Below are 24869 nucleotides of genomic sequence, written 5' to 3'. Positions count from 1 at the left end.
TCGTACATCTGCTAAAGAATCCTCATGCATTTTATTTGGGAAGTAGATTAAGTTTTTGTGGTATTGTTTATATTTCAATGATAATCCATATTTTTAGAAAGGCATCTCTGCACATACAGATTTTCTGTGATTAAAAAAAATGTTGTCTTAGACTGTTGGAGTGTCTCAAGCAATAAAACTTCTGTACTAAGCTTCAGGCCTGGAGTTCAAACTCCAATGCTGCCAAACAACAACAACAAAAAAGCTGTCTGTATAAGAGAGGACTCAAAACTTAGGAAGAATTACAGTCAATCAAGCAGGGCTAAGCACATGCTATTGTTTTACTGATCTCTGGTGTGATTAATGCTTAAAAAGGAGAAACAATCCCATTTCAATTCCCCTTCCAACTTCCTTCTTAGAAGTACAATGGATTAAATGCTTGCATGAGGAGTTGTTTTCTATTGTATATCTTAAAAGAATTAAATTTTAATTACTGAGTGCATTAAACCTGTATATTAATTAAGTGGTTTGGGGTTGCAGTGGTTCAGGCATCAGCACTTTCCCAATGTCTCATTTTGCTGACTGCAGTCTGAGGGGAAGCTTGCTCCAGACAGCAGCAACAGGACCAGGCTGCCAAACAGCACTGGGGCCAAACAAAAGGACTTGCACCCCAATTAAGTTAAAAGTCTCTGAGCTGCTCTTGCATTCCAGATGGCAAGCAAATTCAAATCTACAGGAGGGATTTAATTAAGATACGTTGATTGCAAGAATGAAGCCAGGAATTCAATCTTCAGCAAGCACACGTGCATGTGCATGTGCACATGCGCGCGCGCGCACACACACACACACACACACACACACACACACACACACACAAAATGAAGTGGCTTTTATAAATAACAGCAATATAAGTAGGATCTAGACCACAGGGAAATGTCAGAGATCTATACCCAGAAATACTCTTCATTTTGTACTTTTTGATATTTATGTAACTTAGAAGTCTGGTTCTTTGGCCTGGTGCAGTCATTTTAGTTATTGTTCTTTATGGCCACAGTGAAGGCTCTGGAATTAGACAAATTTGGTCTCAGAAGCCAGCCTTGGAAATCACTAATTAACTCTTTGACAACTCCTGAAGTCTCTGTTTTCCCAAATGTTGGGTGAAAAGAACACTTACATCATAAGATTGTCATGTGGAGTGGATGAAAAATATTCCAATGATTATAAAGTATATGTCATTATCTCTGATCTTTCCACAATATAAACCAACCAACTGCTTAATTACCATCTTTACTTGAATTTGTAATAAGCATCTCAAACATAAATTGGACAAAATGAAACTGTGGACTACCTCAAACAAAGAAATCTGTTTGTCCCCCATTTCTCCCTCTTAGTGACGGTTCTAGTTCCACCACCTGTATAAATGCTCAAGCCAGAAATCCAGGAGTCATTGTTCTTCTCTTTCCAAAATCTCTCACAAATGGTTCTCTTAACTCCATCCCTGCTGTGTATCTCAAATAAGTCTACTTCCTTCCATTTCTATTGCCATCACACTGATGTGATTGGTATTTTGGAAAAGATGATTCCCTATTCAAGAAATGGTTCTGTGTAGGATAAGATAGTAAGCAACAACCCTGTCCTCTATCTACAAAATGCCAGAAGCACTACCTCAGTTGTGAACTGAAAGGTCTCCAGACATTAACAATTGTCACCTGGGGGAAAAAAAATCAAACCCAGTTGAGAATCATCATTCTTATATAGATTGTCATTACCTCTTGTCAGAAAAAAATTAACCATTATAAGGCTTATTTGAAGTATTTTATATTTGTTTTTATTTAAGCTGATTCATTTATATTTCTCTGTTACATATTCATATAATTCACATATCAGTAAAGATAATTTTGCCTCCTTTCAACCTCTAAAATGTTTTTCCTTTGATTATTACTATTTGTTATAATATCTATCATTGCATAAAAAGTAAACCTAATGGTTCAAAGCAATAATATTTATTTTGCTCTCAAATCTACAATTTGGGAAAGGACAGGACATCTCGGCTCCACACAAGACAATAGTGATGGTTAGAAGTCTAGATATCGAGGTGAATATGCTTGTACATGCCTGTAATCACAACATTCTGGGAAGTGAAGGCGTAGGATTGCAAATTTGAGGCCTGCTTGGCCTACGTAGCTCTACTGTGTCTCACAAAGACAAAACAAAGCAAAAAGTCTGGGTTACTTTGCAACATGATAGCAAGGGTACCATGCCAGGGTAAGTCAAATTGACTCTTAGGATCAAACTTCAGAACTTGTACCATGTCACTTCTGTCATCCTTTTTATAGCAAGACAGTCACTAAAACAACCAATTTTCAAGTATGGAGAAAATAATTCCCACCTCCTCATGAGGAAATCGACCAAATCCTAGAAGAGTGTGTCAAATCCGGAGGAATAATCTGGCCTATTTTGGAAAACACTACCAGCCATGCTATTACCTCAAGATGAATAGTAAGTTGGAAGGTTTTGCTTCATTCTTAATTTTAATGAAAATGTGCATTGGCTTTATACTTCATATTGCAACTTATGATAGCTTTGGGGCTTAAAGCAACAAAAGTTTACCTTATGATTTCTCTATTTAGAATTTCACAAGACCAGATCAAGTTGTCAACCAGGTTGCATCCCTCCTAAAACCAGATTACTTTATTAAGTTCACATGATTTTTGGTAGATAAGTTCTTTGAGGCTATTGATATTGAACTGTTCTCTTGCTGGTCGTTAGCTGGTGGCTGCTATCAGCTCTTCGGAGTCATCTAGTTTCTTGTCACATGTCTCCCAGAAATACCCCCTCTCCCTAATTATTTTGATGACTTTGTCTAGTGTTAGAATTGTAAAACTAGTCTTACAAAGTGATATAGTGAGAGTTGAGAGTCATAACCTCTTTTTTTTTGCATGAGTTTGTGAAGGATTGGTATTACTTCATTAAATGATTGGTAGAATTCATCAGTGAAGCCATCGAAGCCTAAGCTCATATATCACTCTTTGTTTAAAGATAGGAAATGCCTACCTTTTGTATTTGAAGGATAGTTTTGTTGCATATCAACTTTTGTTTGGCATTATATTTCAGAAATTTAAATGTTTCCCATTTCTTTATGTTTCCAAGACTTCTAATGAGAAATAGTTATTAATGTTATTGAGGATGGATTGGATGTGATGCTTTTGAGATTCCCCCTTTGCTTTTGTCTTTTGGACAGTATGGTTATGGCACATTTAGATGTGCACATCTATGTTTATCCTAGCTGAACTTCTTTTACGTTCAGATTAGTATCTTTTAATTAAGTCTGGTAAGGTGTCAGTTATAGTTTCTTCATACACTAATTTTCCTTTTCTAGTATTCTTCCTACAGGACTCTCATTATGTATGTGCAGGTATATTTGATGTGTTCCACAAGTCCCTTAAGTTCTTTTTCTTCTTTTAATTTTTTAGAATTTTCTTTAATCCACTACATCTAAAATTCTATCATTTTGACATGTAATCAATATAAAAATTATTAATTAGATTTTTTAAATTCTTTTTCTTATAATTTCAAAAAACTTAATTCTGGATGAATTATTACTTTTGATTTTGATATTATAATCATAAATATTTATGGGTTACTATGAAATTTCAATACAGGTTTACAATGTGTAATGATCAATTCAGGACATTTAACATTTTCATCTCCATAAGTATCATTTCTTTGTTTTAGAAGCCTTTGAGCTGCTGTCTTCTAGTTTTTAAAAAATATATAATAAAATTGTGAACTATAGTCACCCTAAGGTGCTAGAGAACACTAAAATTTATTCCTCTGATATAAATATATTTTGGGTACATATTATTCAACCTCCTGTCCATTATGCACACTCTTCTCAACCTGTACTAATCACCATTCTACTTTCAGACTAACCTTTTCAGTTTTCACATATGAAGAGAACATGCAGTGCTGTCTTTCTGTGTCTGGATTATTTTGCTTTACTTAATGTCTCTTGCTTCCTCCATGTTACCTCAAATGACAGGACTGCATTTGTTTTTATGGCTAAATAATATTTCACTAAATAAACAGTATACATACACATACCATATTTTCTTTTTCCATTCATTCATTGATGGATATCTTGATTGATTCCATAATTTGGCTATTATAAACAGTGTTGCAATAGTATGAGATTCAGGTATCTCTGTAACAGGCTAATTTTTCCCTTTCGATATATATCCAGTAGTAGGATAAATGAATCACATGATAATGCTCCTTTTAATTTTTAAGAAACCTCTACATTGTTTTCTATACTGGCTGAATGAATTCACATTCCCTTTTTCTTCACATTCTCACCAGCACTAAGTTATTTTTTGTCCTTTTTTTTTTATTGTAGGTATTCTAATTGGGGTGAGGAAGTCTGGGAATTGTGGTTTAATTTGCATTTCCCTGATGATTAGTGATATTGAACATTTTTTCATACATTTGTTGGCCATTTGTGTATTCTATTTACAGAAATATCTATTCCGGTGATTGTTCCATTAAAACAATTGATTATGTGGAATTATAACTGTTGAGTTTTTTGAGTTTGTATTATATTCTGAATATCAATACCTTGCTGGTTAGATGGTTGACAAGTAATTTCTCCCATTCCACATTGTCCTTTTACTCTGCCGATTGTTTTCTTTGCTATTCAGAAGCTTCTCAGTTTGATATGATTCCATTCGTCTATTTTTGCTTTGGTTGCCTGTGTTTTTGAGATTTCGTCCAGAAGAGAAATCATTGCCTAGTTAGATGTCTTAAAGGTTTCCTCCTATGTTTCCATCTAGAAGTTTCAGTCTCTGACCTTACATTTAAGTCTCTGATCTAATTTGAGTTGATTTTTTGTACATAGCGAAGGCAAGATGTCTAGTTTCATTCTTCTATGTGTGGATCTTCAGATTTTCCAACATTATTTATTGAAACAGATTTTGTTTTCTTCAATGTATATTTTTGACACCTTTGTTGAGGAACAGATTTGTAGATGCAGGGATTTATTTATGGAATCTCTGTTCTTTTCCATTTGTTGATGTGTTAGTTTTTATTACCAGTACCTTACTGTTTTGGTATACCATTGTATGATAACCTTTTTATTGTGATTCTGCTAGCTTTACTCTGTTTGCTCAAGATTGCTTTGGCTATTTGTGGTCTTAACTGGTTTAATATCAATTTAAAAATTTTTTAAATTTCTTCAAAGAATGTAAATGTTATTTTTATAGGGACTGCATTGAATCTATCAGTCATATAGGGCAGTATGGATATTTTAGGGATGTTAATTTTCCAGAATGTGGGTTGTCTTTCCATATTTTTGTATCATCTAAAATTGATGTTGTCAGTGTTTTATAATTTTATTGTATATATCATTTACTTCCTTGGTAAATTTATTCCTGAATATTATATTTTATGTATGTATGCATGTATGTATTTATTTGTTTGTTTGTTTATATTATTATGAATGGATTGTCTCCTTAATTTCTTTCTCTGCATGTTCATTATTGGTGCATAAAAATAGTACTGTTTTTTGAATGTTGATTTTGTATCCCTGTGATTTTAATGAAAGTGTATTTCAGTTTGAATAGTTATTTGATGGAGTCTTCTTTTTCTCTACGGTGCTAGCATTCAAACCCAGAATCTCACGCATGTAAGGCAAATGCTCTACTACTGAATTACCTCCCCAGTCCACTGTTAGTCTTTAGGTTTTTCTATATGTAAAATCATGTCAGCTGCTGAGATACTTTGACTTCCTCTCTATTGTACATCTTTTATTTCATGTTCTTGCCTTGTCGTTCTGGTTAAGACTTTCAACACTATGCTGATAACAGTGGTAAAAGTAGACATCTTGTCATGTTCCTGATCTTAGAGGAAATGATTTCAGCTTTTCCCTATTTAGTATTATGTAAGCTATTAGATTCTTATATGACCTTTATTTTGTTGAAGTGCATTCCTTCTATGACTAAGTTTTGAAAGTTTCAGTTTTGAAAGAGGGTTGAGTTATATTGAATGCTTTGTCTGCATTTATTGAAATGATCATATGGTTTTTATCTTTCATTCTATTAATGTGATATATTACATTTATTAATTTGAATATGTTAAACCATGTTTGCATCTCTAGGATGAATCTCATTCAATCGTGGTGTCTGATTTTTCTTCATGTACTGTTGGATTTAATTTGCTAGTGTTTTAATGAGAATTTTTGCATCAATGTCCATGAAAGCTATTGGTCTGAAGTTTTATTTTATTTTGTTGTGTCCTTGTGTGGTTTTTGTATCAGGATAGAAATGACTTTGCAGAACAAACTTGGAATAGTTTTTTCCCTTTCATTTCTTTTTAGAATAGCTTGAGAAACTTGATGCTAGTTTTTCTTTAAAAATTGGTATAATTTAGTGGTAAATTTGTCAAGTACAGGACTTTTCTTTGTTGAGATAGTTTCTACTACTGATTCAATCTTGTTAAACATTACTGGTCTGTTCAGACTTTCTAGTTCTTCATGGTTCAATTTTGGTAGATTGTCAAGAAATTTATCTATTTTTCTGGTCTTCCAATTTGTTGCTATATATTGAGTCATAATTGTTCTTCCTGATTCTTTGTATCTTGTGGTAATATCCATGATGTTTTCATTTTTTATTTATTCAGGTCTTCTCTCATTTTTTTCTTGGTTAGGGTAGCTAAATATTTATTTATTTTGTTAAAAAATTCAACTCTTTGTTTCATTAGTCTTGTTACTTTTACAGCCCTGTTTTATTTATTTCTACTCTGAACTTTGTTATTTGTTTCTATCTACCAGTTTTGTATTTGGGTTGTTCTCATTTTCTAGTTTTTTGAGTTGCATTATTAAGTTGTTTATTTGAAGTATTTCTCTCTTTTTTTAAAGTGCTGATCGCTATAAACATTCCTTTTGGAGCTGCTGATGCCCTACCAGATAGGTTTTGGTATTTGAACTTCCATTTTCATTTGTTTCAAGAAATTTTTAAATTCCTCTTTTGATTTTTTTCATTGACCCATTGATTTTGCAACAGTGCAAGAGTACTTTGTTTAAATTCCTTATGCTTGCACAATTTCTAAAGTTCTTCTTTTTGTTGGTTTGTAACATTTATTCCATTGTGGTCAGGTGAGTTACATAATACCATCTCAATTTTTTGGAATACATGAAACTTGTTATGTGGCCTAATACATGGTTTATCGTGGAGAATGTTCCATGTGCTGATGTGCATTTTATAGCTCCTGAATGAAATATTCTGCAAATGTTTGCTAAGGTCATTTTGTCTATAGTATAACTCAACTCTGATGTTTCATCATCATACATTTTTTTTTTGTCTGGATAATCTGTCCATTGGTGAAAGTAGGGTGTTGAAGTACCTAACTATTATTATATTGGAGTCTATTTCTCACAATAGGTAAAATAATTTTTACTTTATATAATTGGGTGCTCCAACATTGAATGTATATCTACTTATAATTACTATTTCATCTCACGGACTTGATCCATTCATTGTTATATAATAACCTTATTTGTCTCTATTTGCAGTTTTTGACTATAAGTCTATTTTATTTGATGTAAGTGGAGATAGTCCTGCTCACTTTTGGCTTTCAATTGCACAATATTGCATTTTCTACCCCTTCACATTCAGTCTTTACCAGTGAAATCAGTTTCTGTGGTCAGGATGTTGTTGGATCTTGTTATTTTCCCCCAAATTCTTCTAGGTTAAATGCTTTGTTTTGGTGACTTGGGGGTTTGAACTCAGGGCTCACAATTGCTAGGCCGACGTGGTACCTCTTGAGTTACACCTTCTACCTTTAGGCTAAATCTTTTTATTGGGGGAACTTAACTCAGCTGTGCTTTATGTTATTATTAAGACACACTCATGCCATTCTGTAAATTTTTAAATTATTTTATAAATCCTTTGCTCTTTTCTTCCTCTCTTGTTCTTGTTTATGGATTTGTAGTTTTCTATTTTCATAAAGAAGGGTTGATTCTTTTTTGTGTCTGCTCTACTAGTAAGTTTTGTACTTTTGCATGTTCTTATGATGGTAATTATCCTTTTGCTTATAATTTAGGAGTCCTATAGTTTATTTTTTTGAAGTTAGTCTGACGTCAATTAAGTTTACTAAGCTTTTGCTTGCCTCTGAAAGATTTTATTTCTGAAGGAATAGCTTTTCTGTGTATAATATGATTGGTTAACTCATCTTTTCTTTCTTTCAGGACACTAAATCTATTATTTCATTTTCTTCTGCATGTAAGGTTTCTGCTGAGAAATCTGCTGTTAGTCCAATGAAGATCCTTTTCTACATGCTTTACCTCAGAGAGGTGGTTAGGCTGAGAACCTCAGGGTAGGCTGCCTGGTTGGTTCCTGGGATCATAAGTGGGTAATGGGACCTCCTGGCTAGTTTGCAGGGCCAGACTGGGTGAATCACTTGGGGAGGCTCACTGGCTGCTTCACAGGACTCCAGGAAGGTAGGTTCTCCTGCTCTGAAGCAGGAGTCTGGGTGGAGAAGAGCACAATATGGACTAAGTTCTTTTTCCTGGATAAGGTAGCAGTGTGGATTTCCTGGAGGAGGTTTCCCAAATTGCGCTCAGAGCCTGTGGACAGCTGCAAGCTTTTCGAACATCAAATACTTCAGGTCCTCGTGGCATAAACGGAATGTTCTGGATGCCCCTGGATGATCCTTTCCTTAACAAGTGAAGTCCTACTAGGTTCATAATTGAGTTCTACTAAAGAAATGATACAGATATGCTGTGATTAGTTCCCTTCTTGTGAGGCCATTGTGTATCTCTTCCACATATCCACTGTACTTGGACACTTGTCCTCAAAGACGAGAGTTTTCTTTTTTCTTTTTGTCTTTTCCTTTACAGAGAACTGTGCCAGGTGCCTGTTGTTAGTCATCTTGCTAACATCATTTGTTCATTTTTTTATTCTATTTTTTTCTGTTTCTCAAACTGGATAATCTCAATTGGCCTAGAGTCAAATTCACCTCAAACCTACTGTTGAGCCTCTTTAATAAATATTTCATTCCATTTATTGTAGTTTTCAATTCCAGGATTTCTACTTGGTCTTTTTTATAATTTCTATTTTTTATTGATATTCTATATTTCATGATACATTGCTCTTATGCTTTCCTTAAAAGCATGGTTTTCTTTAGTGCTTTGAGTATATTTATAATGGCTAATTTCTGTTTAGTAACTGCAATGTCTAGGGTTCCTCAGGGACAGTTTTACTGACTTATTTTTTTCTAGTGTATAATTGTGCAGCTTGTTTCATTTTTCTAGTGTGAAATTGCACACTTTTAATAAATATAATTTATTACACCTGTGAAAATCAAATTCTTTTGTAGAACTTATCTCTTTATAGTCTGTTGTCTATGCAGGTGTTTCTGGTCTGTGTTCTTTGTCATGTATCACTATGGAATTCTCTGCTCAGTTTAATGGTCATATAATAGTTGAACAGAGTTTTCCTTAAATGCCTTGAAAGTGTAACTCTGTCACCCTTTACAAGGAACTTCTTGTGAGTGTTGGGCTTCTCTCCCTTCAACGCTTTAGAAGTTTACAGCTCTAGCTTAACCTTCACTTCTTACTTGTGCAGGTCCTCATTGTTAGCCACATGAAAGAGATTAAGAGTTTCTTGGGATTTTTTTGAAGGAAAGACACGGTCCTGCACATTTTCATGACCAGTTAAATTTCCAAAAGTTTTTCAAAGTTCCCATATGAGCATGTCATCACAGATTTTCCTTTTAAGTTTTTCCCATACTTATGTCTCTTATTTTCATCAGTTATCACTGCTTTAAGCAGGTGTGGTGTTAGGAAATTGTCACTTATTTTTTAACAAAAAAAAATTCTAATGAACACCTGATCACAGACTGAGCTCTGAATCCGGTAACATAAAGTCAAATCATATGAGTGGTGTTTTCCAAGGGGCGGTCAGACAGTCTCTTGGAATGAGCTTTTTGTTTCAAAATAGTTATAAACCTGTTGTCCCGTCTCCTATTTGCTAAATTGATAATTTCTGTAATCTCTTCATTTTAAGATATTAAGTTTCAATACCACTTCAGAGTTAGAGAGAAGATGATGATAATAATACAGGTTAAAAAACAACAAAATCGTCTTTTTTTTTAAGCCTGATTTAGTCTTTTTGTTCCTGGACTAAACATTACTACTCATGTTGGTGCATGATTTTTGGTCATCTACAAAATTCTAAAAACAGGTGATTTTGAGAATTTTTTCTAGTGACTATTGCTTTTATGAGAGTGGATTTTCAGATGTTCTCACTCTCTAATTCATGAGATCTCATCTTCCAGTGTATTGGTTGTCTGTGTTGTGTACCAAATAACCAGAGAATTTGCAACTTAAAATAATACTCATTTATTATCTAGATTTATACATCAGAAATAAGAGCACTGCATCAGGATTCATTGCTTATAGTTTCATAATGTTGAAAACAAGATGTCATCCTGGGCTGGGTTCTAAGCTAGAGCTTAGAACCTTCCCCGATCTCATTCAGATTGTTGATAGAATTCAGTTCCTCAGTTCTATCAATGCAAGATTGAGACTCCCAGCTCCTAGAGCTCACCTTTTTGTACAGGTAGTTTACAATATATCTGTTTATTTCCTCACCTAGCACAGTAGTGTCTAGTATCTTCATAAAGTAGCAATGACTTCAAGCATTATTATAGATAATAGATACATTTTTATAGATTATTATAGAAAATAGATATAATTGATAAATTATATTCCAAATGTCAAATCTAGCCAAACTCTAATACCCAGTGTGAAAAGAGCAAGCACTTAAGTAGTATTTGATACATATATATATGTTGTCATTTTCTTACAACATTCAGTGCTGTAGTCTATACTCATAAGTTTAATCAGTCTACATTAGGGTTTATCCTGTAAAAATGACTTCTTTATAAGAGATGATGAGAAAACCTACTTAGAGCTAGTATAAGCTTCCTACGAGTGGGTGATTTTTTTAGGGTATTTTACATGAGGAATATTGTTGAGCTTCATGCATGATGGTGTCTCTTTTTGATGAAAGTAAACTCTTTGAATTTAAAGTAACACTAGATTCAGAGATTGCATTTGCAAATCAAACATAAGTAGTGCACAAAAGAATAATTTCTTGACTTTTTATACTAGATAAGTGCTATTCCAAGAATTAGATTTAATACTTATTACTTTTCTTTGAATCTTAACGCTGAAGTCCTATTTAAATGAAATTTTATGACATCAATAATTCAAATACTCCTTAAACATCATGTTGGATTATGAAATGGTCACTCTTAGCCAATCAATTTTATATATAAGGCCAATTTATAAGCTTTTCTAAATATGTCATTTTTTGAGGATACAATTTTTGCTGACAGAGCTTTTGGAGATTACTAATGGATGAATGTATGACTGTGCAAAACATATGTTGAAGATGATTAAGTGTGCCTGTTTCTTTTGTTCTAAATAAAAAAGACTGGGCCAGAAAGTTCCACTTATCTCAATAAGGGTTCTGAGGCCAGAACCAGGATGCAGTTGTATTTTACTTCATACTGCAGATGTCATCCTGAGAGATGCTTTGTTATTGAGGCAGTTTGGCAAATTTTTAGTGTAAACTGTTGTGGTTTGGCATGCAGACTGTCATAAACTATCTCTACCCTCAAATCCTTGATTTTCCACTTTCAAGTAAGCGTTATTTAGCAAAACATAAACTTTTGCCTCTAGTTCTTTTTAAAATGTGCACAATATTAGTGCCTCCCCATAAGTTTAATATCTTAGTGAATTAATATCTGTAAGGTACTTAGACCAAAGAGAATAGTGTGTAAAATAGTTATTATCTTTTGTTAAAATATTTGCTTTGCAGTTTGACCTTTCTGCTTTACATATTGAGGTTTCCTAAATTGCAAGAGATGGAGTAAAAGTAGCTGTTGAAGGAATCCTCACTTATTACTGACATTGCTTCTTCTGCATCTATTCATTCATTTATCAAATATTTGAGATATATTGCTATGTAACAGATAATGAGTTGGATGACTAATAAAGAAATAAATGGTGCTTACCTTCATGGAAGTCACAATTCAATAAAGAAACAGATCGTAAACTAAAACATGACTTTTTTGATGTTAGCTAATTAAAATTTTTTATTTTCCATGATATGACTAGTAGTCTGTTCTGACCAAGCACAGATGTGTTGTTTTATAGATGCATTATATTATTAAGAGCCTTGATAGTAATAGAATCTTACAGCTGGAAGGAAACACAGTAATGCTTTAAAATGATCACTTTCCATAAAAGCCTTAACAGACACATTTAATCTAGGTTTGAAAACATTTGGTGAAGTAGACCTAATTTCTTCACCTTTTGCCACTCATCTGCACACATACTCTCTCTCTCTCTCTCTTTCTCTCCTACACGCACACACACACACACACACACACACACACACACACATGCAGAAGTTAGATACTTGGTAGAGGAAGGAGTTCAGGAACGTACATATGATTATATAGATTGGCTCTACAAGTATTCCTGGATGAGGGGCACAAATATGACATTTTTAAATGTTGTAATAAATTCCATGGAACAAGCACCAGGACTGACATAGAGAGTATTAGAAGAGAGTCTTTTGTTGAGTGATCAGGAAAAGTTATTTTGAAGAGATGACATTCCAACTAATCTTGTATTTTTATATCTAGAGAGTGAATGTAGAACATTTTAGGCATGTGAAAAGATATTAAGGCATGTTCGACCTTGGCATGTTAATAGGTATAAGATGACATCATAGTGGAGAAATGAACTGTTTTTGGGTGGGGAATCAAAAGTTCAATTTTGAATATACAGATTTTGTTAAGTTTTTAGTCATCCAAACCAATGCAGAGTAGTAGTTGAAAACACAGTTTGGGATCTCAGAAGAGTATAAGCATAGAGAAATATATGAGAAAAAAATAACACATAGGCTACCTATAAATCTGTGTGGAACACTATTCCAGGAATAGAAGGGAAGGTGAAGTCAAGTATGATATAATTGACATATTATAAGAACTTTTGTAAGTGCCACAATGTACCCCTACCCAGCACAACAATTAAAAAAAAAAGTTTAAAAAAAGAGAAAAAGAAATCCATGTGAATGAGTAAGGTCACCTAAGGAGAGTATACATAAAAACAGATGATGAAGAACTGAGACCTCAGAAACAGACATTTAAAGACCAATTAGGAGAGGACAAACCAGCAAAGATATGTGAAAAGGAGAAGTTTAGTGAGATGAAGAAAACTTGGAAGGTGTTAAGCCAGTTACTCTATGGCCATTAGAAAGGGAAAAGATAAGCCTATTGTATAGCATATCAGTTATATTTTTCTCAAAAACAATCAAAGGCTAGAGCCTATTAAAGCAATATGGTGGAACTTCATGGTCATTTTGCATAGACAGTTAAAGACCTCAAATGTCACTATCAATAGGGAAGGGAAAAAGAGGATAAGGATTGAGAATATGATTGAAGTACATGGTATGTAGAATGAAAAGGTCACAATGAAACCTATTTTAAAAATTGCAGAAAGATAAAAAATGGGAGGAAGGGTGAAGTGGAATAAGGAGTAATAGAGGGGTTGGATATGATCAAAGTGTGTTATATGCATGTGTAGAAATTTCATGATGAATCTTTTTACATTGTATAGTTAATACATGCTTATAAAAATGTAGCTAAAATAAACTACAATGTGCACAGAAAAATTATGAACATATAAAACAACTTTAATGATTATGTTTGTAAAGAAAAGGTATGCATAATAGAGTAACAGTCATTCCTTCTTTCCAAATACAATTCCTTCAAAATAGTTTATGTTCTTGCATTTTGTTGTTTGAGGTCTATATCTCATGTCGTTTATTGTTCTTAAAGTCAGGCAAAATTTTAGAATGTCTTTAAAGATTAACAAGTATTGTAGAAAAATGTTACTGAAACAAATGTCTTTTTAAAGCAAGAATAAATATATTAAATATATTGTCATTTATGAACCAAAACAGGTTTGTTGACATGGAGAAAAATTTATGGTCTAAATCATGATTTGCTAAATTACTCTGGGGTCATATGAAGAGGGATAGGAGAAGAAAAACAGAGGCAGGGAGGAGGAAGTTCAAGAGGTGATGGAAATGTGACCCAAAAACAGGCAGCATAGGAAGGTAAAAGAAGGGAGACAGTACAGCATTCTTTGTGGAAACAAAACCAAAATACTTTAACTATAGCTTGATGGGGTAAAAAATTAAAAGGAACTTTTAATTATTTCAGAGAATCTTAACCAATGAGTCGAATAATAACTCAAAAACTCAGTAGGGAAAGTAAGTTTGGGAAACAGAGTTACAAGCTGAATTCCATTAAGTCAATAAAATTTGTGTCCACTGGAGGGACTGGGAACCATTAATAGATGGCATTAAATTCCCAACAGGAAACTAGAGTTAGTCAATCCTTCATATGCTAACATCTGCCAATAAACCATGCAGTGATAACTATTTCATTTAAGGAGCAAGTGCTGTGAGACAAATCCCTTAACTTTTTGTTCCTGTTATTCTTTTCCAAATTATTTTTATATTGAGAAGATTTCATAATTTTGCCATTCTTTATTGTATCAGGCTTGATTTTCAGCTTCATCTCCTTAATTTGTTACTACAATGAGGCATTTTCTTAGTAATTTCATTTTTATCTGTCACATTCTAAAATTTTTCATCAGAAAATATAAAACTAACTGTTGTATATTCTCCTGGCATCCAGAATCTCTCCATAACTTATGAGATTAATATCTTTATTTAGCACTAACTTATATACCCCAAGGAAACAAACATCATATTTTCTTCATCTCCACTGAGCTCCTACATCCTATCATGATGTTTGGGACATAGAACCAAAACTATTTTCCAGTAAGTGAGCACAAATAAAACTTCATACATTATCAAATGCAAATAGATTTGATATTAAACTGTGCACACACCAATATTACAAGATGTATACGATAAAAGGATATTGTAAGTCAATTAAAAAGGCTTTTATTATTAAAGACCGGAAGAAACACAATTATTAATAGCAGAGTTAGAATTGGAAAGATATTCAATACTTGTTTACTGGAGAGAGCAAAAGAAGTTAAGGTATTAATAGCATACAATATTATTAAAGTTAGTTTGAGAAAAGAATTTAAATCAAGACTATAAATCAATTGTGACTTATTTATCAAAAGAGCCAAAGCTATGAAACACTAGCAAGGGCAGAAAGTTCTATAGCTTTCATTGTGTGCCATGTGCAATGTTAAAAGAATTATATATATGTATCTTTTTTGCATATGTACACATATATGTATAAATGCATATATATTATCTTAAATTATTCCAACAACCCTATAAGCCAGACATTACTAAAACTATTTTTTTAATTTATTAAACTGAGGTTGAAAATGATTATGTAAATTGTTTAGAATTTTCAGATAGCAAAGAAGTTGAAGATTTCAATAATGCAGGTCTATTATACTCTACAGTCTCTTTCTTTATAATATGCAGATGATTATCATTGGCTTCTTTTACATTTTTCCTGTATATGTTACTTCAGCGTAATTCTTGATGCACAGAATTTTCAAACTTATATTTTGGCCTTTTCTTAATAAAATCCATAAAAATGTGGCAAACTGAACAATATGATATTAAACTATTTTATAAGAGAACTTTTCTTTTACTCAAAATTGAAATGCTCTATAGACAGGAGAATAATACTAGAAACTGTGTGGTCATTCATGGACAAAACGGTGCCAAATCAGGAGATAAGTTTCTCTAGACTTAACCATGAAACTTTTGTTCACTTTAAAATTTACATAAAGGCATCTTGGTTATCTACTTTATACTGGCAATTCACTTAAAATATACTTTTAAGAAAAATTGATTAATTTTTTCAACCGGTTTTGAGTACAATCATTAGCAATTCATTTTTATAATATACTTTCAGAAAAAGTAAGCTGAGTTTACTCAATAGATTTAGACTACCATTGCATTAAAAAAAATTCATCTTTAAAGTCCATCCAAATGAAAATATTCATTTCAGCGAGAGCACTGCAATGTTTTCAGTTCTCCTCTTCCTCCCAGTTCCCAGAATACATACAAAACTAGAGAACTTGGCTTGGGATAAATCTGTTACCAATCTTGTGGTTGGTAATGATTAACTTCGATATCTCCTTGCTCACTGTTTAATTTAGAAACCACCATTTTATAATTTAAAAACATAATATAAATTACACTTAAGATAAATTTCAAAACCATGTATGAGTTACAAGCTAGCTATTTTCAAAAGGTTATTGAATAATCTACATAAATGGCATAGCTAATATCAATATGTTTTTATGAATAGTAACATTTCTAGTTGATGTTACTCATTATTAAAAACCTTTGAACAGTAATTAGAAGGGTTCTTGGCATCATTTATTTTATTACTATTCTGTGTTTTATCCCACTTCTCTAACAAGTTCTGAGGGGATTGAGTTTTGTTAAAAATTTGCTGGTTCTAAATGTTGACTTCAAATTCATATTGCTTTCCACAATTTTTATTCCACATATTAATAGAAAAACACACTTACAGAAAAATATAAAAATCTCAGCTTAATGAATGCTGTATCTAATGGGAAAAAGAAAGTTCATGCACATTCAATTCTACGTAAACTGATTTCAAAGTAAAAGCAAGGATATTAGTACAAGGATATTGTGCTTCATAGGGCAACTTCATTTCTTTCTCCCTATTTTTAAATTTTGAGACAAAATTATGGTTATGCTTTTCATTTTATTCTGTAGATTTAGTCAAGAAGAAAGTATCCTGTGTGCTATCCTACCTGCCACCCTCTCTTCCATATTTGCTTTATAAGTTAGCATTAGCCAAAACAGATGAAGGGTGGAGGTTGAGTACAGCAATTCTAAAGTTACAACAACAACTCTATAGGGTGGAAAAAAGAGTTAAAGTATGTCATTGGTTTAATGCAAAAACCATTCTCTAAAGGCTTATAAAAAAGAAGACAACCATTAAAAACTTCTCATATTTTTAAAATACATTTTTTTGGCAGTACTGGGTTTTGAACTTAGGGCCTCACACTTGACAGTCAGCCACCCTACAAGTCTTTTTTTTGTTTTGTTTTGTATTCAAACAAGATAGGATTTTCAAGATAGGATTTCTCTAACTACTTGCTTTGGTTGGCTTCAAACCGCTATCCTTCTGATCGCTTCCTCCTGAGTAACTAGAATTATAAGCGTGAGCCATGGGTACCTGGCTTTAAAATAGATTGTAAAGGTATTTGAGAAGATAAATTTTAGAATCGCTTTCACCAAGAACACACTCAACCCTCCCTGATACCTGTTAATAGGGTTTTTAGGTTTTTTTTTTTTTTTGGTATTCCCTAAATTACGTTTATGTTATAGCTATGTATACTATCACAGTGTCTTTGGATGAGTGATAGAGATTGGATCCATGGGTTGGTTCAACCCCAAACCAAATTGTATCCTTTTCTAGAAATTTATAATAGTATATACAGGATTACACCCACAATTTAGAATAAATTGTATGAATTAGGAATTGTAGCATGACCATTATCTACTGGATTCTCTAGGTAGAAAAGGAAATAATGAAGATGTATAAATTAGAGAATCTGGAGAGAGAGAGACAGAGAGATTGAAATTCTAATTCTTCTTGAGAAACCAAATCTTTGGGATTTTTTTAAGTTTTTCCTTTTTTTTTTTTCGGTGCTGGGGACCGAACTCAGGGCCTTACACTTGCCAGGCAAGCGCTCTTCCACTGAGCTAAATCCCCAACCCCTTTTTTTAGTTTTTGACCAACCCTTCTGACCACAATCCCTGCTAACCACCAGAAAAAACAAATCTTAAATCTGTCTTTGATACTCCTGGGATTTTTTTGATATTTCTTAATATTTTTCTGCCTATCCTCTACCCCCCTCAAACTAGTTAGAGTTTGTTACTTGTAACAAGAAGCACTAACGATTCAAGCTTTCACAAAGAGAGAAGGCAATGCTTTTTTTATTCCTGTTTTTCCTGAAGTTGCTGATAGAGTTACATAAAAAATTGATAATTTTATGTGCACCAATGTAACACAGAGAAATCCTGAATTAAGGATATGTTTTTCAAGGCTCATATAACTCACAAATGGGGGAATTAGCTACAGAATAGACCAAAAACCTGATGTCCACCATTAGAAATTTTAAAAAAGAAACTTTTGCTTGGATTTGCTAATTTTTGTCTTTGTGAATTTTCTTACCACAAAATTCTAGCTTTTTCAAAGCCTGATTGTTTGCATGTTTTTTGACCTAGAAAAACACAAGGTATAATTAAGAGCATAATATTAAAGGTAACTTTCCAACAGCTCTTGTTTTCATTTTGGACTCAAAAGGAGATTTAGCTATGTGAGTTTTTCATTATTTAGAATTAGTTTGCTCTTTCTAATAATGGACTCTGTACAGTTTCACATATTCTTTTAAATTCTGTATTATCTAAAATGTCATAAAAATAAATTTAAAAAATTCAGTAACTGAATGATTTGAAGACGATGAGTTTTAAGTAGAATCAGTTTGCCTAATGTCAAACACAGGGAGAGAAACTTTTGCAAGGTTTGTAAATCTCAAAATCAGGAGGAACTTTTGGTTTTCGGCACTCCAGGAGCAAGGGGCAGCTGACCTCCTTCTGTCTCAACTGGGGACAAGTACTTTGAGAATTTGAAAGCCTTGTGGCTAAGGTCCAAGCTTTTGAGGCATATCTTGAAACTATTTCTCCCCGGGGAGCTGCAGACAAATAGGACCTAGTTTTCTGTCACTTATGGAAACTTATGAATCCGTTATCAAGTCAGACTTGCTAGTGCTGACAAGCCCTCGTGGTTCACTGTTGTTTCCCTTCTTGAGGGAAATGCCAGCATTGGCCTCTCTGTCTTTTCTCGCTGAGTCTCTACTTTCTAAATGATCCTGGTGGCAGTTTCCATAAGTAAGACTCCTGTCGCAATGCATAAAAATGAAACTCTCATTTAAGCACATGAAGGTTTATTATTGTCTTTTATTATTCAGACTGCTGTAACAAAATAATACTTAGGGTACTTTTTACATCAGAAACTTACTTCTCACAGTTCTGGAGGCTAGGAGTCTAAGATCAGCGACCAGGAAATTCAGTCTGTGGTGAAGGACTGCTTCCTGGGTCACAGATGACTGCCTTTCACGCTCATGTTGGAAAAGGAACCACAACATGGTCTCCTACAAAAGTATGAATCTCATCCATGAAGACAGAATCCTTATAACCCAATTATCTCCCAAAGGCCCCACCTTCTAGTATCATCACCTTGGTGATCAGGTTTGTTTTTTGTTCTTCATTTTTATTTTGTTGTTTTAGTTTGGTTTTCAGTGCTAGGGATTGAATCCAGAGTCTCAAGCATGCTAGACAAGCACTCTCACTGAGTTACACAACCAGTGTCATGATTAGGGTTTGACATATGAATTTTGGGGATGGGGCACAAACACAAAGACCATAATAACTGACTTAACAAAATGAAAGTTCCCTAGCTACCACTGGTTTCAGGTGTCAATATACCCAATGGTAAAAACATCATTCCTGCCTCTTTACTACTTGTTTTGATTTTCCCCTTGCTGTCTTTGCTCTAAAGCAGATTTACTCAACTGGAAACAGAGGTGGACCCTAACAGTGTTTGGCTCCCTTTATTGTTATTACATTTTTAAAAGTGTCAGTGAATGCTCCAATTGATTAATAGTATGGACTCATCTCTGTGGTAACCATTACGGCTGGGGAGAAGAATGATCTGGATTGGTCATACCAGAAGACATGGAATATGATAGGTTCCATGTGAATTATCAGAATAGGGAAGAAGGTGGTTCCTTAGACAAGAGCACCATGGGGAAAAAGGAGGTTCACTATAGGGCTTTCTTTCATAAGGTCCCTGATATAAAGAATTCTGTAATTTCCTTTCTACTTTTTGATAAAAAATTTTTTTTATTTCCCTTTGCTTAGACGACAACCTTAAACTCAGAACACAAATGGTCTGGTTATTTATTCAGGGTATGAGGAGGCAAAATACCTCTTGTTCTTTATTATTTCTTTTAGTAGTAGAACCAAAATACATTTCAATATCTTGTGTCTTAAAGTGTATACTTTAATAGTATCATGAGGTAAATAATTCAAAATTTAAAAAAATTTAAAACATTTACTGTTATGATTTTGCTTGGAGATATATTCATACACACCATCTTACATCTAGGTTAAGTTAGGATCCCAACCTCCCCAGGAATTATGAAATCACCTTTCTTCTTCCATGGCTCTCCTTTTAAATGCACTAAAGTGGCTAAATTTTTTATAATGCACAACTTCTTATTTATAAAATAGCAGTTATATTTTATGCACTTATATTCTCAAAAACATGCAGGTTCTCAGAGTTACAGGTGTATGACACAAGCATTTGGAGAGCTTTCAGTCTGTTAAAAATGACAGATTTATGATTAGATACTTAACTACAAAAGTATTGTGAGAAAGATAGAAATGTAACCATAGAGAAGACTGCACATTATCTGAGAAGTTTCATTTCCAATTAAACAAAATCCAAAATTATTAGCATGACATTTTTAGAATTCAGAGCTCTAGCTCAAATCTTCCTTTTGAGTCTGTCACTGCTTTGCATAGCCCTCCGTTACAGACAAAGGACCCTTGTCTCTTGGGCTCTCACCGTGTGTGTTTTCTAATGCCGTCATCTTTCCCCTCATTCCCTTTGTCTTGGAGTCCCCCTCCCACATCATGTCTACCTTCCATTAGCTTGCATAGCTTTGGTGCATAGCTAAAGGTCTTCCACTTTACTTTCTCTGGATTTAATTTCCTCCTTTGATGGCACTGTAGTGTCTTATGTTATTTGTCATGATTCATGAGTGTGTGCACATTATAGTTGTTATAAAGGCTTTCTCTTTGCTGCTCCCACCCACTCTAAACTTCAATTCAGATCCTTTTCTTAACTCATAAATGTGACTCAATTTTCATTCAGGAGTTCCCTTATATTCCTGTCATCAAAACTCATCTACAGTCTTCACCTTTCCTTCTATTACCTGAAATGAAGTTATCTCTGCTCTGTCGTGAATCTTATTCCTGATGACTTACCAAAGGTTCTGATGGCGAAATCATTGCTGCTACCCTCATAACATTGGTTTCTTCCCATGTTTTACTTTATTTTCTTAAAAATATAAACAACCCTTGTTATCCTATATCTTAAATGAACGATACCTTTTTTTCTGGGATTACTTGCACAGGTCTATAAATCCCAGTTATTTAGAGGCCCAGAAATTAAGATTGTGGTCTCAGTCTCCCCTGGGCAAAAGTGGGAGTCTCTATCAGGAAAATAAGCCAAAAATGAAAGCACTAGGGCATGATACAACTGGTAGATTACTTGCTTAGCAAGTGAGAGACCCTGAGTTCAAACCCCAATACTTCCCCCCAACAAAAAAAACAGATACTTTCTTGACCTGCAGTCTTGTTTTGACTATAATTTCCTTTCTTTGTTTACCTTTGCAAAAAAATTTCTTGAAAGAGGCATCCATAATCCTTTTCTCTATTTCCTACTATAGAGAGACAAATCAGCTGGGTAACCCCACTACTATATTTTGGGTCACACTTCCTGGTAAACTCTTGGATTTCATGATTACATGCTAGACTGGTTTTCTTTTTTTTAAGAAATATTTTGTCTCTTATTTTCCATGTTAAGATTTTAGTTCTGATTTTTATTTATTTATTTTTATTATTTTATTCACATGTGCATACATTGTTTGGGTCATTTCTCCACCATGTCCCCTTCCCCCACCCTCTCCCCCTTTTCCCTCTCAGTTCCAGGCAGGTCCTGTTCTACCTTTATTACTAGTTCTGTTGAAGAAAAGAGACAAGTCTAGTAAGGGAGACAAAGTGTTTTTGCTAGTTGAGTTGAGGATAGCTATACAGAAATATTCTTAACATTGCTTTCGTGTACACGTGTTATGACCCATGTTGATTCATCTCTAACTGATCTTTACCCTTGTTATTGATCCCCTTCTCATGATAACCTCTGTTGCTTAAAGGTTTCTGTATTAGCTCCTCTGGAGTGGGGACATCAAATGCTTTTAAGTCCGCATATGAGGGAGAACTTATGACTTTTGGTCTTCTGAGCTTGGCTGACCTCCCTCAGAATGATGTTCTCTAGTTCCATCCATTTACCTACAAATGATAAGATTTTATTCTTCTTCATGGCTGAGTAAAATTCCATTGTGTATGAATACCACATTTTCTTGATCCATTGATTAGTAGTGAGGCATCTTGATTGTTTCCATAACTTGGTTATTGTGAATAGTGCTGTAATAAACATGGGTATGCAGATGCCTCTGGAATAACCTGTGTTGCATTCCTTTGGGTATATCCCCAGGAGTGGTATTGCTGGATCATATGGCAGGTCTATGTTTAGATTTTTAAAAGTCTCCAAATTTTTTTCCAGAGTGGTTGTACCAGCTTGCATTCCCACCAGCAATGGATTAGGGATCCTTTTTCCCTACATCCTTGCCAACACATGTTGTTGGTGGTGTTTTTGATTATGGCTATTCTAATAGAGGTGAGATGGAATATTAGTATGGCTTTGATTTGCATTTCCTTTACGGCTAGAGATGGTGAGCATTTTTTCATGTGTGTTTTGGCCATTTGAATTTCTACTTTTGAGAAAGTTCTATTTAGTTCACTTGCACATTTCTTAATTGGTTCATTGATTTGGGGAGATCTTAGTTTCTTAAGTTCCCTGTATATTCTGGATATCAGTCATTTGTCTTTTGTATAGATAGATAACCACTTTTCCCAGCAACATTTGTTGAAGAGGCTATCTTTTCTCCATCATATATTTTTGGCCCCTTTGTTAAAAATGTCAGTTATAGTTGTGTGGATTCATATCCAGATCCTCTATTCTGTTCCACTGGTCTTGATGTCTGTTTTTGTGCCAGTACCATGTTGTTTTTATTGCTATTGCTTTGTAATATAGTTTGAAGTCAGGTTTTTTTTTTTTTATTCATATGTGCATACAAGGCTTGGTTCATTTCTCCCCCCTGAAGTCAGGTATTGTGATACTGCCAGCATTGCTCTTTTGCCTGAGATTTGCCTTGGCTATTTGTGGTCTCTGTGTTTCCAAATGAACTTTAGGATAGATTTTTCAATACCTGTGATGAAAGTCATTGGCATTTTTATGGGAATTGCATTAAACATGGAGATTGCTTTTGGTAGTATAGCCATTTTTACTATATGATTCTAACGATCCATGAGCACGTGAGATCTTTCCATCTTCTGTAGTCTTCCTTGATCTCTTTCTTCAGGCGTTTGTAATTCTCCTTGTAGAGGTCAATCACATCTTTTGTTAAGTTATTTGATTTTTTTTGAGGCTATTGTAAATGGAATTGTTTCCATATATTCCTTCTTAGTTTGTTTGTTGTTGGTGTATAGAAAAGCTAATGATTTTTGTAAGTTGATTTTGTATCCTGCCACCTTGCTGTACCTGTTTATGGTGTCTAAGAGTTTTTGGGTAGAGTTTTTTGGTATAAGATCACATCATCTGCAAATAGGGATATTTTGACAGTCTCTTTACCTATTTGTATTCCTTTTATTTCTTCTTCTTGTCTAATTGCTGTGGCTAGAATTTCCAGTACTATTTTGAATAGGAGTGGGGATAGTGGACACCCTTGTCTCATTCCTGATTTTAGGGGAAATCATTTCAGTTTTTCACTATTAATTATGATGTTGGCTGTAGGTTTGTCATATATAGACTTTACAATGTTGAAGTACATTCCTTCTATTCCTAGTTTTCTTAGAGCTTTTATCATGAAGTGGTTTTGGATCTAGTCGAAGGTTTTTTCTGCATGTATTGAGATGATCAAGTGGCTTTTGTCTTTGCTTCTATTGATGTGCTGTATTACACTTATAGATTTGCATATGTTGAACCACCCCTGCATCCCTGGGATGAAGCAACTTGGTCATGGTGTATGATCTTTCTTTGTGTTGTTGAATTCAGTTTGCCATTATTTTATTGAGGATTTTTGCATCAATATTCATGAAGGAAATTGGCTTATAGTTCTCCTTTTTGGAGGTGTCTTTGTCTGGTTTTGGGATGAGCGTTATATTGGCTTCATAGAATGAGTTAGGCAGTGTTTCTTCCCTTTCTATTTTGAGGAACAGTTTAAGGAGAGTTGGTATTAGTTTTTCTTTGAATGTCTGACAGAATTCAGCAGTAAGTCCATCGGTTCCAGGACTTTTTGTTTTTGGGAGACTCTTAATTGCTGCTTCATTTTCTTTTTGTGTTATAGGTCTATTCATGTGATTATATCTTCTTGGTTCAGTTTTGGGTGGTTGTAAGTTTCTAGAAATCTGTCCATTTCTTCAAGATTTTCAAATTTATTAGAGTATAGGCTTTCAAAGTAGTCTCTGATGATTTCCTGGATTTCTGTGGTGTTTGTTGTTATCTCTCCTTTTGTGTTGCTAATTTTACTTATTTGGGTTTTTTCTCTTCTCATTTTATTCAGGTTTGCCACGGGTCTGTTAATCTTATTTATTTTTTCAAAGAACCAGCTTTTTGTTCTCTGGTTTTTTTGGTTTCTATTTCATTGATTTCAGCCCTTATTTTAATTTTTTCTTTCCTTTTGCTTGTTTTGGGATTTGCTTGTTCTTGTTTTTCTAGGAGTTTGAGCTATAGTATTAGGTCATTGATTTGAGATCTTTCTGTCCTTTTAATATGTACACTCATGGCTATGAACTTTCTTCTTAAGACTGGCTTTGCTATGTCACATAGGTTCTGGTAGGTCATGTTTTCATTTTCATTAACTT

The sequence above is a fragment of the Castor canadensis genome, chromosome 5, assembly GCF_047511655.1.
Source record: "Castor canadensis chromosome 5, mCasCan1.hap1v2, whole genome shotgun sequence".
Taxonomy (NCBI): Eukaryota; Metazoa; Chordata; class Mammalia; order Rodentia; family Castoridae; genus Castor; species Castor canadensis.
Note: the sequence above shows the minus strand (reverse complement) of the source record.